This window comes from Pithys albifrons, chromosome 1, assembly GCF_047495875.1.
Source record: "Pithys albifrons albifrons isolate INPA30051 chromosome 1, PitAlb_v1, whole genome shotgun sequence".
Taxonomy (NCBI): Eukaryota; Metazoa; Chordata; class Aves; order Passeriformes; family Thamnophilidae; genus Pithys; species Pithys albifrons.
Window position 1 is genome coordinate 15079675 of NC_092458.1, and position 13682 is coordinate 15093356.

At 33.8% G+C, this 13682-nt stretch overlaps 1 long non-coding RNA gene across 1 annotated transcript; it reads left to right on the plus strand.

The window, feature by feature from the left end:
• Nucleotides 1–2847: 2847 nt before the first annotated feature.
• Nucleotides 2848–6146, plus strand: LOC139678681 (uncharacterized). The gene is made up of 3 exons (XR_011699071.1): nucleotides 2848–2876; nucleotides 4976–5073; nucleotides 6083–6146. It is a non-coding gene; the product is annotated as an uncharacterized lncRNA (long non-coding RNA).
• Nucleotides 6147–13682: the final 7536 nt, after the last annotated feature.

The following is a 13682-nucleotide window of genomic DNA, read 5'->3' on the forward strand; positions in this document are numbered from 1 at the left end:
ATTTGTGACAATTAAACAGGTTTGGGTTGTCAGTTATAGCAGTTAACTGCCTACTTTACCCTTAAAGTAACAGAGTGTACCCTCTGAAAGCACAACAAAATACTAAGAACACTATGTAAGAAATAAAGCAAAACATATGCACACAGATTAAAACCAAGTAACTGAGCAATGTCACTTAAGTACACATTTTAACATACAGTAATTTACTAAAAACCCAGAAAAGTAATTCACTAAGAATGAAGAAAATATAAGTACCAAAAGTCCCTTACAAAGAATAAAACTAAATATAAAGCAAAGAAAAAATTGTATCTAGAAACCCATATATATATATATATATATATATATATATATATACACATACATATATATATGACAATAAAGATGATTGCTCAACCCCAAGGGCATCCCAAGTGAGCGGAAGGAGAAAAGGCAACCTGTTGGCCATCTACACAGAGCTTGATGGAACTTCTTCTCCCTTTTTGCTTTTTATAATTTTTTCCTTAGGCAGTTTGGGTGGCTATAGTCAATTAACTGATTCTTTTGGAGTGACAGGCAGGTGATGTAGGCCTAAGGATTGTCTTCCTGTGACCCCATCCCACAGGATTTGTGAAGAAAGGCAGTGCTATCTCCATAACACTTAGTTCTTGTAATCCCTTGACCAGTTTCTGGGAACTGTGTCTCCCAGGTGCTGGGGTTTTCCAGGAAACCATCAGGAGTTTCTTTGTCCTTTTGTTAGCCTGAGCTGCCACCACCTTACAGTGTTACAGTAGCAGAAATTAAAAACAAGACCAAAAAAAACCCAAAATAGCTCAACCAAAAATAAAAATCTGTATATATCTTCAGTCTAATAAAATGTTTATTTTCATTAAGTATAATAATTATAAATTCTGTTTTCTTGAAATGGTACTGGTGACTAAGAGATAATCATAACCTGATTGTGATCAAAAGGGCAATAAAATATTTGTCTACTTGATCCTAAGAAATTCTTTCCCTTCCTTCTGGACTTAAAAACTTAATAGTACTTTTCCATATAGAAAATGGAAGAATAACATCTTGGATATCAGATATCAACACAAATATAAGATAATGCATAGTAATGTAAAGCTAACTACTCCAAAACCCTGAAATGCTTACAAATATCCTAACCTTTGTTGTAACTTCCCAGTACATTAAAGCTGAGCAATGTTTGGTACAGACATTATTATTTATAAATGTATCTGTCCAGACAAGACAGATTGAAATAGCCTTCCTTCCAAAAGCCGTATGCACCAGAGTAAAATTATAAACAAGCATCCCACATTAATCAGGCAGCCACTGCAGATGCAGCATGCCTCATACTGTTCACACTTCTATGAAAAACATTTTACTCACTACAGATTTGCCTTCCTCCCTGTGAAGGAAGAAAAAAAAATCTATTTCTAACAAAAAGACTTCAAGGATGAAGATCCATAGCTTATCCTTTCTCAAAGTCAAATTCTATTCCAAACTTACTTCTGGTTCTAATCCCATGCCTAGGATAATTCATAGGTAAATATACTGAGACTTTTGCATGTACTATGTGTTAATTAAAAATAAAGTGTCTGCCTAGACTAAGCAAAGATTAAAAAAAGAAAGAGAAACGGAAGAATAAATAAAAAAGAAAATGCCAGTGGACTCAGGTTATGTTTCAGTATTTATATAATTTGAATATTCAATTTATTTTAGTACAATTTATTTTAATATTCTTTTTCATAAAAGTGTGAGTGAAGAGCTACTTGGAAACAAAGCTGATATAAGAAAAGATAGTGAGTCTGTGAATATATATTTAGGATGGAAATAAAAGGAACATTGTAAAAGTTAAAATTAATTAAAAAGTCTAATTAAATTTAAAATAATGTTTTGAGAAATGTATGGATAAATTATGATTGTCTATGATTCTAAAGGGCTGTATTGGACTATTCAAGAGGTGTAATGTTGAAAGGATTCAAGACTTCACAGTTACAAGAGGTATTTCCGCTACCCAAATTCTTAAATATAAAAATACAGTATTAATGCTTCAATTCAACAAGATACTTTAGAATTAATTAAAGTGTGCATAAACAGTACTAGTGATGAAAAGACTTTTGAGCTTATTCCTACAAAAGGAAAATTCCAGTTGCCTTTATAGTAAGTAACAAGCCATAGATATTTGTTAGTATTCAAAAAATCTTTATGATACTTTAGCTAGTGATGCTGCCTTTAGAAGAGTTACTTCATCACTAGCACTAGTAGAGAATTTACATAGAGCAGAAAAATAATAAAGAAGAAAATATGAAGAACTGTCTCACTTATGTCTGCCTGAACATCAGTGTGCATTTCAATTAAATATTTATCCATTTTAATCTTGTCCTTTTCCCATTTTTGACTCAGCTCATAAAAACTTTCAATTGCCAATACTGTCTTTCTGGTAAGATGTGAAGTCCTGACTGTTTGTTCTCATTCTTTTGTGAGGTACCACTCTGCATAAATACATTTTGTTTGGTATATTAATACCTCATTTTACCTTAATACAATACAGTACTGCCCCTGCAGAGTGTCCTCTTGATTCAGAAAATAATATGACAGAAGGCAATAGAGAAAGGCTGTATGTGTAGCCAGAACAGATTAAAATATTTGTGACAGTTCCTATTTTATTTTGAGTTAGATAATACAGAATTTTGGAGATAAAATGGTGTAATGGTTTGACCCATGGCTTCCTCAGTAACCATTGTATCTAAGGAAGTTACAAGTATTCCACACGTGTCTTCCACGTAGCAGTGGGGGAGTGGTTTTGTTCTGCTTCCCTTCCTTGGCTGAGGAGCTGGAGGGAGGTGGTGGAGGTCTGGTCCCTCCGGTCCCTGGTGTTTCTCCTGTCCTGGGTGAGATTGTTTCATTCTTGTTCCCTTTCCTTGAGGTTTTTAATTGTGTTTGTTTTGATTCATTCGGTTTCTTTGGGTTGGGTTGGTGTCTTCCCTATTTTCCGGCTAATCAATCCCCTTTTCTCCCTTCCCCTCTCCCCTGGGGGGTGGGATCCTATGTATTGTGTATACAGTGTGGTTTGTAAATGTTAGTAAATATAATTTATTCTTTTTATTCAGTTCAGTTTCTTTAGAGTGCGTTTCTTTTCAGTTTTTTTTCCCTTTCCTTTGCTGGGAAGGTTCTGGGAGGGGGAAGGGGGGCCAGTCCAGGGTTGGCAACAGCTAGGCCAAAACCTGCGACAGGAAAGGAGTATTAAGAGCACCATTAGTGCAATCTGTCACTAAAATTAGTGGAAAAAAGTCCTTCTCCCATCAGCAGGGTAAGGCCAACTGGTGCATATTTTAGAGTTTTCTGGGCACAACTTTGGTCAGTCAAACTTCACTCCATATTTAATGTGTCCATCTTTACTCAGACACTTTACTTTCCACTTTCCTTCATCTTTCCTATTAAATGGATAAGTGGGATCATTATATCCATATCCTCCTGGTCCTTCATCCAGGACCATTGTGCAGAATGACTGAAGTCTTCCATCAAATCACAGTTGCATGGAGCCTATTTCTTTATCACTGCTCTATGTGGATACAAATTCTACTGCACACTGATATGAATTCAGTTACTCAATTAAGAACTTAATCCAAAGTATATCATATCCTAATCTTTTGTTCCTAAATATTTTATGCACTGCTGTGAACCATAGGATGCACTGAAGTCTAAGTCAATTATATATACTGCTTTGCTATTTTAAAGTCTCATTGCTATTTCCTTGTGAAAATTAAAAAAAAAAGTAATGTATGACCCTCCTCTTATTAAACATATCTAACAGGCTAGGAATCTCTGCCCATTCTCCACCTGGACAAACAATCTTTGGAATTTTTGAAACCATGATGAAAAATAAAATTCAGTACTCTTGCCATCACTCTGGAAGCTTCTTTTTAAAACCTTAGAGTAGCACAGGTGCATAAAATTACCACACCTCAGAAGTAATACCTCAGATATTGAAATTAGTGCTTCAGCAATGGAGTAAATAATATCTATGTCATCTGTCAAGGTACCTGAGTGCTTTAAATAGAAGTTACTTTTCTTTTTTTTTTTCTTTCTTTTTGCTTTATTTTATCAGCTTCCCATTTTGCAATAAACTAAAGCTGTACAATTATTCTAGGTGATTTTCCAGATTTAATCTCTAGTGAGTTATTTCTTTCATTAATTCTTCTTCCCTTAGGGGAAAAACGTACATGTTTGCTTGAGATCTCTTAATAAGAATCATGACATAGAAATTATTAAAAGACAGGTTAGTTTCTCATACTGTAACATTCACCAATAGTGGAAGTCGAGAAAATTTATTTTTTTCTTAAAAGTACCTAAATGAAAATTTAGTGATATGTACTCTATGTGTTGTGTAGCCTTGTAATAGTTTCACTGCTACTAACAGGCCATAGGTGTTCTACTGTATTTTCAAGGTCTCAGGACTGAGTTTTGTCAGATTTGCTGTGTCTGAACTTTTCTTGATATGGCTGCAGTTTTGTTTTACTTGGTGTAAGCATGACATAAATTTCTCTACTTGAAGAAGTAACTTTGGCTAATTTGTTTTATTTTTGTTTATTTTCATAAAGATACCATAGTTTTACAGCTGTAGTAGGTATTAACACAGCAGTGTAGTATACAGAAACACTGCACTGGTACACACAATAGAAAAGGGCTTGAGAAGCTGAGATATAGAGTGAAGGGGTAGAGAAGTACAGACATAGAGTGATAAAATGCGGGGTACAGGTCTGGCACTCTGGCACTGGAAAGCTCACAGGTAAAAGTATTTCATAAAGGGCCACTTAAAAAATGTTAAGGAAGGTGGAAAAAAATTGGTTTTAGTGGCAACAAAGATAAAGAAGAAATAGTATCTACAATATGCAACAGACAGATGTGATGTGGAAGCCAGTGAAGAAAAAGCAAAAATGTAAATGTCTGTTAACAAACACATGAAACTGACACCAAGTTAATCCTAAAGTGTGGAAAAAACCCAGGTACATCAAGATGATATAAGAACTCCAGAAGCATGATGCTACATTCTCCAGCAGCTGAAACTATTGGGAGAGCAATGGAAAGGTAAACATAACCTCGAGAAAAGGAATAGCAACTATAAATATGTAAGATATAATTTTAATTGTATGATTATTACTGTAGAGATCACCTCTGAAGGGAAATATTGCACGTATTACTATTTACCCTTTTCCTGTAATAATTAGATCTAGACTAATAATGATTTTTCAATTAGATTTTTAATATTTAAATAACAATAACCATGAGTTCTTGGCTTTATATATTAAATATGTTTTCTGTATGAGCATAAACAAGATTCTGTAAACAGTTGGCTATTTATGGAGGTAATCTTTAAGAACAAATTGGCTTCTCTAGTGAGAATTACATTCCACTAATAACAAATCCAATTTGAATTTCTAAGTGCTTTACAAGCATCTTCCTGTCTTATGTTTCAAGTAGAAATCTGATTTTCCCAGTAGCTACTTGGGGGGAAAAGACTAAATAAAAAAGAAAATATTATTACTATTACTATTTCCCAGACAGCTGTTTCCCACTTGTGTTTTGGAGAAATCAGTGATGCTGGCAGTGGTCTGGTTAAACTTATCCCAAGATATCATCACATTTGAAACATGGTAATCTCCCTACATATTTTAAAGATGTCTGTTAACATTGGTATTAATTAATAATAACAGTTTTTAATAATAAAAAAGTATTTCCTTTAACATCTCTTTTGTTAAGTGTCTCAAAAATAATGTTTTACTTAAAGGTACTTTGTACCATACTGAAAACTAATTTGTTCTATTAAAACTTCATGTAAAATGGCACTACTTTTTTGGTAGTAGATTCACTGACACCAGTTGTACTCAAATCTTTTTAATGAACAAAAATATTTTGATGTGGGACTTATGTCCTGTCTACAAGGCAGCTCAGATAACTGGCCTTAAAGACAGAATTCCTAGAAAAACCTGGATAGCTGTTCATGATGTAGCCACAAGTGCGTGTGCAGCTAATATAAGAAACTGGAATTAGATTTCCTAATAGCACAAAGCCAGGAGTTTATGTTCTTCTTCCAAAGCCATTAGCCCTGAAAGCCTAATGGATCCCCTAGCTGTTAATCAACCCAGGATAAATTATGTCATCTTTCCAGCGAAGACAGCGAGTCTGCAGGCAGCGCCTCCGGAAGAATGTTATCTAAGGCACTGCCGAATTAGGATGTGCAGCAAACCAGGTTCGTGTAATGTTCCTTCTTTTTGGATAATTCTATGGGTTTTACAAAATGCAAAACTGATGACCAGTTGAGGTTGTATTTGCATGTCACCACTGAAAAGAAAGAGAGGTAAAATAATTGCAAACAGACGAAGTATTTTAGAATGTCCCTCAAAAAAAATGAACAAAACTTAAGAGAAAATAATTTTTTTGTTGTGTTATTTTTCATGAAGCATCAGAAATCTCTTGCAATACTAGCTGAAGAAATACAGAAAATTTATCATAAAAATGTTAATATATTCTTTAACACACAAAGGAAATATCCTAAGGACACAGCAATAGGGGGAGGGGGGAGGGGTATGCACTTGAGTGTGTGTATGTGTGTGTTTGCATCTGAGGGGGTAAAATTCTTTTGCAAATTTCTAAGGAGGAAATAAGATAATCTGACAGATAAGTCTGCAGAACCAAAATTTTGATGGAATATTCCATATTAAAATTCTGCCTATATAAATATCTATAGGTATTTATAATTTGAATTTCCAACATCCAGTCAAAAAGAAAAACAAAAGCGTTTAAAATTAAAATTATCTCTTACCCCAGTCCTCAAATTTCAACCATATTTTTAAGCATATTAAAAAAAAAAAGTGAAAATAGCACACTAGAATTTGTTTTTGTAAGTGCAAATTTATCCACTTCATCCAAAAATCTTGGTTTTTTTCCAGTCAGTTACATATCCTCTAGCTCTTGTTCCTTACCTAAGCTCCTCTTTGTGATCCTTCTTTTTTCGCACAAAACCAGGTATAATCACTGCCTCATGTTCACATCAGCTATTTTAAATCTTGAATAAATGTACTTTTCTATCAGCCTAGTATATGACTTGTTGTTTTGGTTAATTATTTCCTAATGGAATTTATCTGGGCTTATATTAATCCTAAGTGAAAGACTGCAATTAGACAGACTAGAATCAAATTCAGGATATCTAAGTAGCCTTCCCCAAGATAATAATGCAAGATACTAAAACATAATTGTTATTATTATTCATTACCACTAGTTTTTTTAGTTTTTTCCCAGCTCTCTGGGGAGATATGATAGGATCAATCATAATGTAGATTTAAAAATCAAATAAGTAAATCTGCTTCCAGTAGCTCCAATTTTGGATATGTCTGTCATTCCAGCTGACACAACTAAACTATTTTCTGAACCATAAAGCAAATTATCAGCACTTTGCTAAGAATTTTGCACTTTACATATAACTGAGTCAGAAAGAAAGATTTTGGCTAAGAACTTTGGCACATTAGTTAAAGTAAAATGTCATTCTTTCTGGGTTAAGTTACATCATGTCTCTCTCCCTCGGTGTTACTCATTTGAGAAAAGATCAAACACAAATCTTTAAGAGAGAATTCAAATAAAATTCTTCGCTTAAGATCTCTGGATTATTCTTTCTTTCAGACGATAACTTTTGTGAGGGCTGGGTAAGAAGAACTTCAAAAAATGAATGCATGTTAATAAGCACGGTTGTAGAAGTTAGGTTGTTGGCATTTTGCCAAATAAATATTACAGAATGCCTAAAGGCAAAGATGCACACCAGGATTAGGGAGGAAGGGAATTGTCAAGAATGCCATAAACACCTTATCATTGGTTCCTAGATTGTTTCTTGGCTGCTACGAATATACATACTATACAATAACTATCTTTCAGGTCAATAAGCTGTAACATTATTTTCAGTTGTAAAGCATATTTTCATAGCCATCATTTACATTATTTTTTCTCATACTATTAGCCATTAAAGTGATGCTGCTTCACCAGCCCACAAAGTGATATAGTCATGCCCTTTGGAGAAAGAAAATGCCATGTCTAATGCACCAGACCTTCCAACTGCTCTATAGACAGGAAAGAGTGTATAGTATCATAAGTCTGCCCAACAACAAAATATAATTTTTTTAGTTTTATTTTTTTAAAAAGGAGATGTGACCATTTTTTTCATACCTACTTCAACCTATCTGGCCTTTATTCCTGATTTTAAACACTCAACATTTAAAAAAAAAATTCTTCTTCTGTCAATATTCACTTTTGTTCTGAAGACAATGACATCTCACTGATTTTCTAATTTTATCAATCTCTATAGTTTGAAAAATTATGCTTCTGCTTTTAACAACAGAAATATTTCTCTAGGAGAAATACATTAGAAAAAGAGTAGAAAGTTAGGTGAGTAGAGGTTTTTTATATATCATCAAGGGCAACAAGTTTGCTGCATAGGAAAGACCATGTGACATTCCTTAGAAGATAGACAATCTCTCTTTTTTTTTTTTCTTGCCCACATACATAAAAACAACTTCAGGACATAGTGTACCCAGCCAAGAGCTAGAATGGGAATGCTGCTGTTCTCTGTGAACTGAAGCACAGCTCAGCAATAGAAACAATGTTGAGAGCAGAATTCAACACATGCGAGATTCATACTGTAGTTTTTCCCTTGGATTACATCATGCTGTACTGGAATACAACCCCTGAAGGAAGTAAGGAAATGTCAGATTTTTCAATGCAGGACATGGTACTGGAAGAGAACAACAACAACAAAAAAAAATCTCTATTTAAAATGCTTTTCAAATCCACATCCCTGGATAAAAAAAGAGTTCCCACAGTAGAAGAATTACAATAGTTCTTCCTCTTCTCATTATTATACTCATAATTTTATGTACTTCCAATCTATACAATTTAGGTTTTGTAACTCCTTAGAGGAAGTCTGTATCTCACTTTCTATGCAAGAATTATCTTGTATACTGAGATAGCATAAATACTACTAAAACTATAGATGTAGGGACAGCAATAGTAAACAAAACACATTCAATATGAGATTTCATTTCTCTGGGCACCAAGTGGGATTTGTATCCTTTCATCTATTAATTTAAATTCTGTTCATTCAGTGTGTTATAATTTGTTTCATGTTTTGAGACATGGGAATGAAACTTACCATTATAGTTGAACTTCAAAAGTACATTCTGGCAAGGGATGAACATGTAGAGTGATGCCTCTGGATTCACATACTCAGAAAGCTCAGAATGTATTTATCAAAGCTATCCTTGTAGTCTGAAGGGATAGAAATTCTTTTCTTAAAGGAAGACAGATAGTGAAATCTCTATCAATATCCTAATCTTGTTTTCCTAGAACAGAGTATCATTGCCATTGCCCTAGTTAGATAATAGGACTTTTTCCTTCACACAGGTCAATGTCCCTTTTTTTTAATTCTTTTTCTGGAAAAGAAGTGTGTATCTGCTAGGTATAGAAATTATCCTGTAAAGATAGAGTCTTCTTTCTTTGATTACCAGCCTAGTTAGTTGAAACAAAATTTCCTTTGGCTGCTGAGTAACTGCAGACTATTGGGCTACGTTTTGAGAAACAGGCATGGACTGTTGGGCAGACTGGGCTATAGACAATACTGAAAATCATAATCCATTACAGCCATTATAGGCAATACAGTAATTATAGTAAAATCAAATATAAGTGACAAAATATCACATATGGTGTGCCATCTCTGTTTCCATTTCTCAGCAGAGTATTTAAAATAGACAGAAGGAAGCTCAAAGTAAAGGGCTAATCCTGGAAGGCTGAAATCATCCGCAAAGGAAAACGAAAGTACCAATCATCTCTTGAGGAAACACACAGCATTACCTTGGATCATGATTTCAGCCTACAGTACTCTTAAACTGAGGGAGGATTAATTCTCTAAACCCATAAACATATAAAGTATTGTTGTAAACCAAGCTAAAGCAAGTCTCATTTCCAATTCTTCCATGCATATACAGAACTTTATCTTTGAAAACTGAAATTAATTAAAATTGGCAAAATGATCAGTGACTAAATAGCTGCAAGATCTCATTATTAAAAATGACCCATTTTGAATTTAATGAGTGTAAAAATGGTTTGAGTCTTAATTATAATTTTGCATTTACATTTGCATATTCAGAACACCAAGGTTCAGGCGCAGACCGTCTCTCCCATATAAGGTCGATTGCTGCTGTAAAGCTACCATAAATATCAGTGGCAACAAGACTCCAGCCAACACTAATGTACCTTCTACCTGTAAACACCTGAGTCTTTGGACAATGCTCCTCTTCTACATTTTCTCTGTTACAGTATTTCTTATTTATTCAGGATCCATTATTTATTTCTACACAAACAATAATGACTATTACAACCATCTTACTAGGGAATATTGAAAAAAAATGAAGTTCCAAGTTCTCAAATAGAGAGTGACAAAATAGTGGGAAGTCAATGACTCTCAGTGGAATGTCTACTCACTTTTCTGGAGTCTCTAAAAGGTGAAGAGTGACAACAAAAAGCTTGAAAAATATTCAAACTGTAGTTTAATTTACAAACTTGAAAAACATCTTTGTCTATTTAGGGATAAGTATCAAAAAAGATGAAAGGTCTGTGAAAACAAACAACCTTTGGGTTAGATGTGGTGGGAATCTAGATTACAAGAAATGTAAAATCTTTTCTCAGGAAGAGTAAAAGAGATTGTAGTGAAGAAGTGAGAAGGAGCACATAACTGTTAATCATTTGGCTTCCTTTGAGATGAAGAGAAAGAAGATTTTATAGGAGGTTCATTCCATCACAAGACAGATGTCACAAAATCAGAGAAAGGGACATAGCTATGGTAGAGAATTAATAATCTTCATCTAGACAAACTCCTTAACCAGCCTAGAGAAGCATACTTACAACTTCATTCAGAAAATAAGAAATGTGTAAGAAAGTCAAATGATAACATATACTGATTTTGCATTAGCTTAACTACATTAGTTAGGCTTAAAGTTTCCAGAATTTTTTGACATTTTAGAGTAAACGGAGAGTATTTAGGAATTTGGATGAAGTTATATGGTGAACAAAATGTACAGAGAAATAATTTTTTCTAGGTCTTTGCTTTAATCCTTACTGCCTAACAGCTCTTTCTTTAATTGTGGATCTTTCTTTCTCGCTTTCTCCTTCCTTGGTTAATTCTGTTCTTGACTAATTCTTTTCTTACTAAAGTTAATTAGAGCAAGTATTTAGACTGGTAGTATCTGAATTAGGACAGTTTTGAATATTTAATAAATGTCATGGAAATATGGAATGAATTATGTTTAAGTAAGGTACTTTGAGTTTCCAGCTTCTGTTGCCACACATACTCTGTTTATTGTTACTCATCATATTCTTTTCTAATTATGAGATTTGAACTACTGCATCAAACGGTTCTTAAGAGCATATTCTAACCTGACCCTAGATTCATGCAAAAAAGAGAACTCAATTTTTAGGCTTTCAGCAGGGTAAAGAATAGACTAACTTAGGAATGTTAAAAAAACCCTGTGAGGTTAGACAACAACCTGAAACATCATGTTATTATTTTGTTCAGACAGTTGTCTGCTCCTGTCTGAGAATAATCACTGGGATATGGGAGTAGGAAGAAACTGCTATTTGTCAAAAAAGATAAAGGAAAGTAAGGTCCCTCAAGGATATTTGTGAAGTTGCTGATGTGAAAAAAAATGTTCAGACTGGAAAATTAGCAAGAAAGAGCCTACTAAGCAAAATAACCTCTCAGCATTTATCTAAAAATATACTGTAACTAAATTAGCACAGAACAACTTTTCTATTAATTATAAATTCAATTCTTACTTGGTAACTTAACTTAATGTTCAGCTTAAATATTCTTTATAAGTCCTTATTTGAAGCAGGGTGGGGAGGATAAAAGGAAACTATCACTAAAATTTTGGGGACAAATCTTTCAAAATAACATGAACTTTAAAATCAATTAAATTAGACTCTCCTTCAGAGCTGTACACCCTGAACCAATTTGTACACAGAGGACAAGGGCTTCTGTTGTTATGAGTATCTACGGCTGTTTTAAGTAGCAACTGGAATATTGTCTGGAACACTTTATTTAGGTCATTCTGACCTGCTAAGAAAATGCTATTTCTGTATCCCTATTTTCATAAGCAGCATTCTGAAACTCAGCTTGCTTTCTCTACTTCAATAACAATGAAAGGAAACATCTGGAAGATCTGTTTTGTAGAGTTTTCTATTTAACTGCCATGTACCAAACCAGAATTATTTACCAATTTGTATTTGCTAAATTGAGATATTCCTGCATACTTATGTCATTCATTAACTCAGTCAACCCTTTATCAGAGTAACTATATGAAATATTGCTAACTTCTCCTCTCTTTGAAAATATTTTTAAACCTATTAAAACAATTATGTGAAGAAACTTCAACATAGATATATATTATTTTTCTGATTTTATTTTATCTTACGCAGTCATAATGCAATTCCCTAAAAAAATAAAAAAGAGAAAAATTGTATTTAAAGTGTACAGACTTTAAGGTGTGTAGTGTTCAATATAATCTGAGGCAAACACCTCACCCTATGTAGACATTTAGAACTGCTGTTCAAAATGCTGTAGTGTTAGTAGCATCTATACGGAATCTGGACGTTTGACAGGAAAAGTGTGCTATCTTCTATAGGCAGCTAAAAGTAACTGAATCCCACTCTTATATTTAAACACTTCATGAGTTTCACTAAGTGTATGACTGGATAACTGATTCAGCTCTGTAATAGCTGTTTTATAGCTGATTAACTGATTACAGGAGTTTGGGCCGCTTGCATTCATGATAAAAACAGACACATTGTAAGCATATATGTGATATTCTTGTCACACATTAAGATAGATTTAAGTACCTACCTGTAGGCATTCACATTGTGTCTAGAAGACCAGGCATTACTCACTGCTACAGCTACCTCTAGCAAGGCAGACAGACCCAAAGACTGTCTCCTCTTGAATAAAGTTCAACTGAAAATTGCAGCTGTGTTCTCCATATCATATATCTAAATCTTTGCCACCAGTTTGGAATTACACGAAAAGTCTCAAAATTATAAAGCCAAATTAATATAATTTATGATTATTCACAGTAATTTTGTAGGGATTTATAGATCTTTCTGTTCAGACCAGAATTTGTAAAATAGCAAAAGTGTATCTACAGAATTTCTTCAGACCAAAATACTATAACTCTTTTTCTCAAGACCAGGATGCCAACATCCCAGTGATTGTTGCACTGAACCTTAAGTATGTAAAAGAACTACTGCTTTCACTTCTTCTTCTTAATTTTATTATATGCACAGTAATCTTTCAGAAAAACAGACATCGGTCACCCATCATTTCTACAAATGTGTAATGGGGAAAGAGGGAACAAAAGGAAAGCTGGTGCACTTCTACATGACTATTCTTCTGTTTACCTCTTAAAGATAAAAGGATATGCAATATATGTCCTACAGCATAGCACCTGGGCCTAACTTCAACCTGACAGTAAAAAAAAAAAAAAACAAAATGAAAAAGAGTTTCCTAGGGGTCAAATAGCATGCCAAAGAATCCCCATGGATCCCCAAGCTAATTCATTTTTTTTATCTACTGAAATCTATTGGCAATTGTTTTTCTTAAGTAT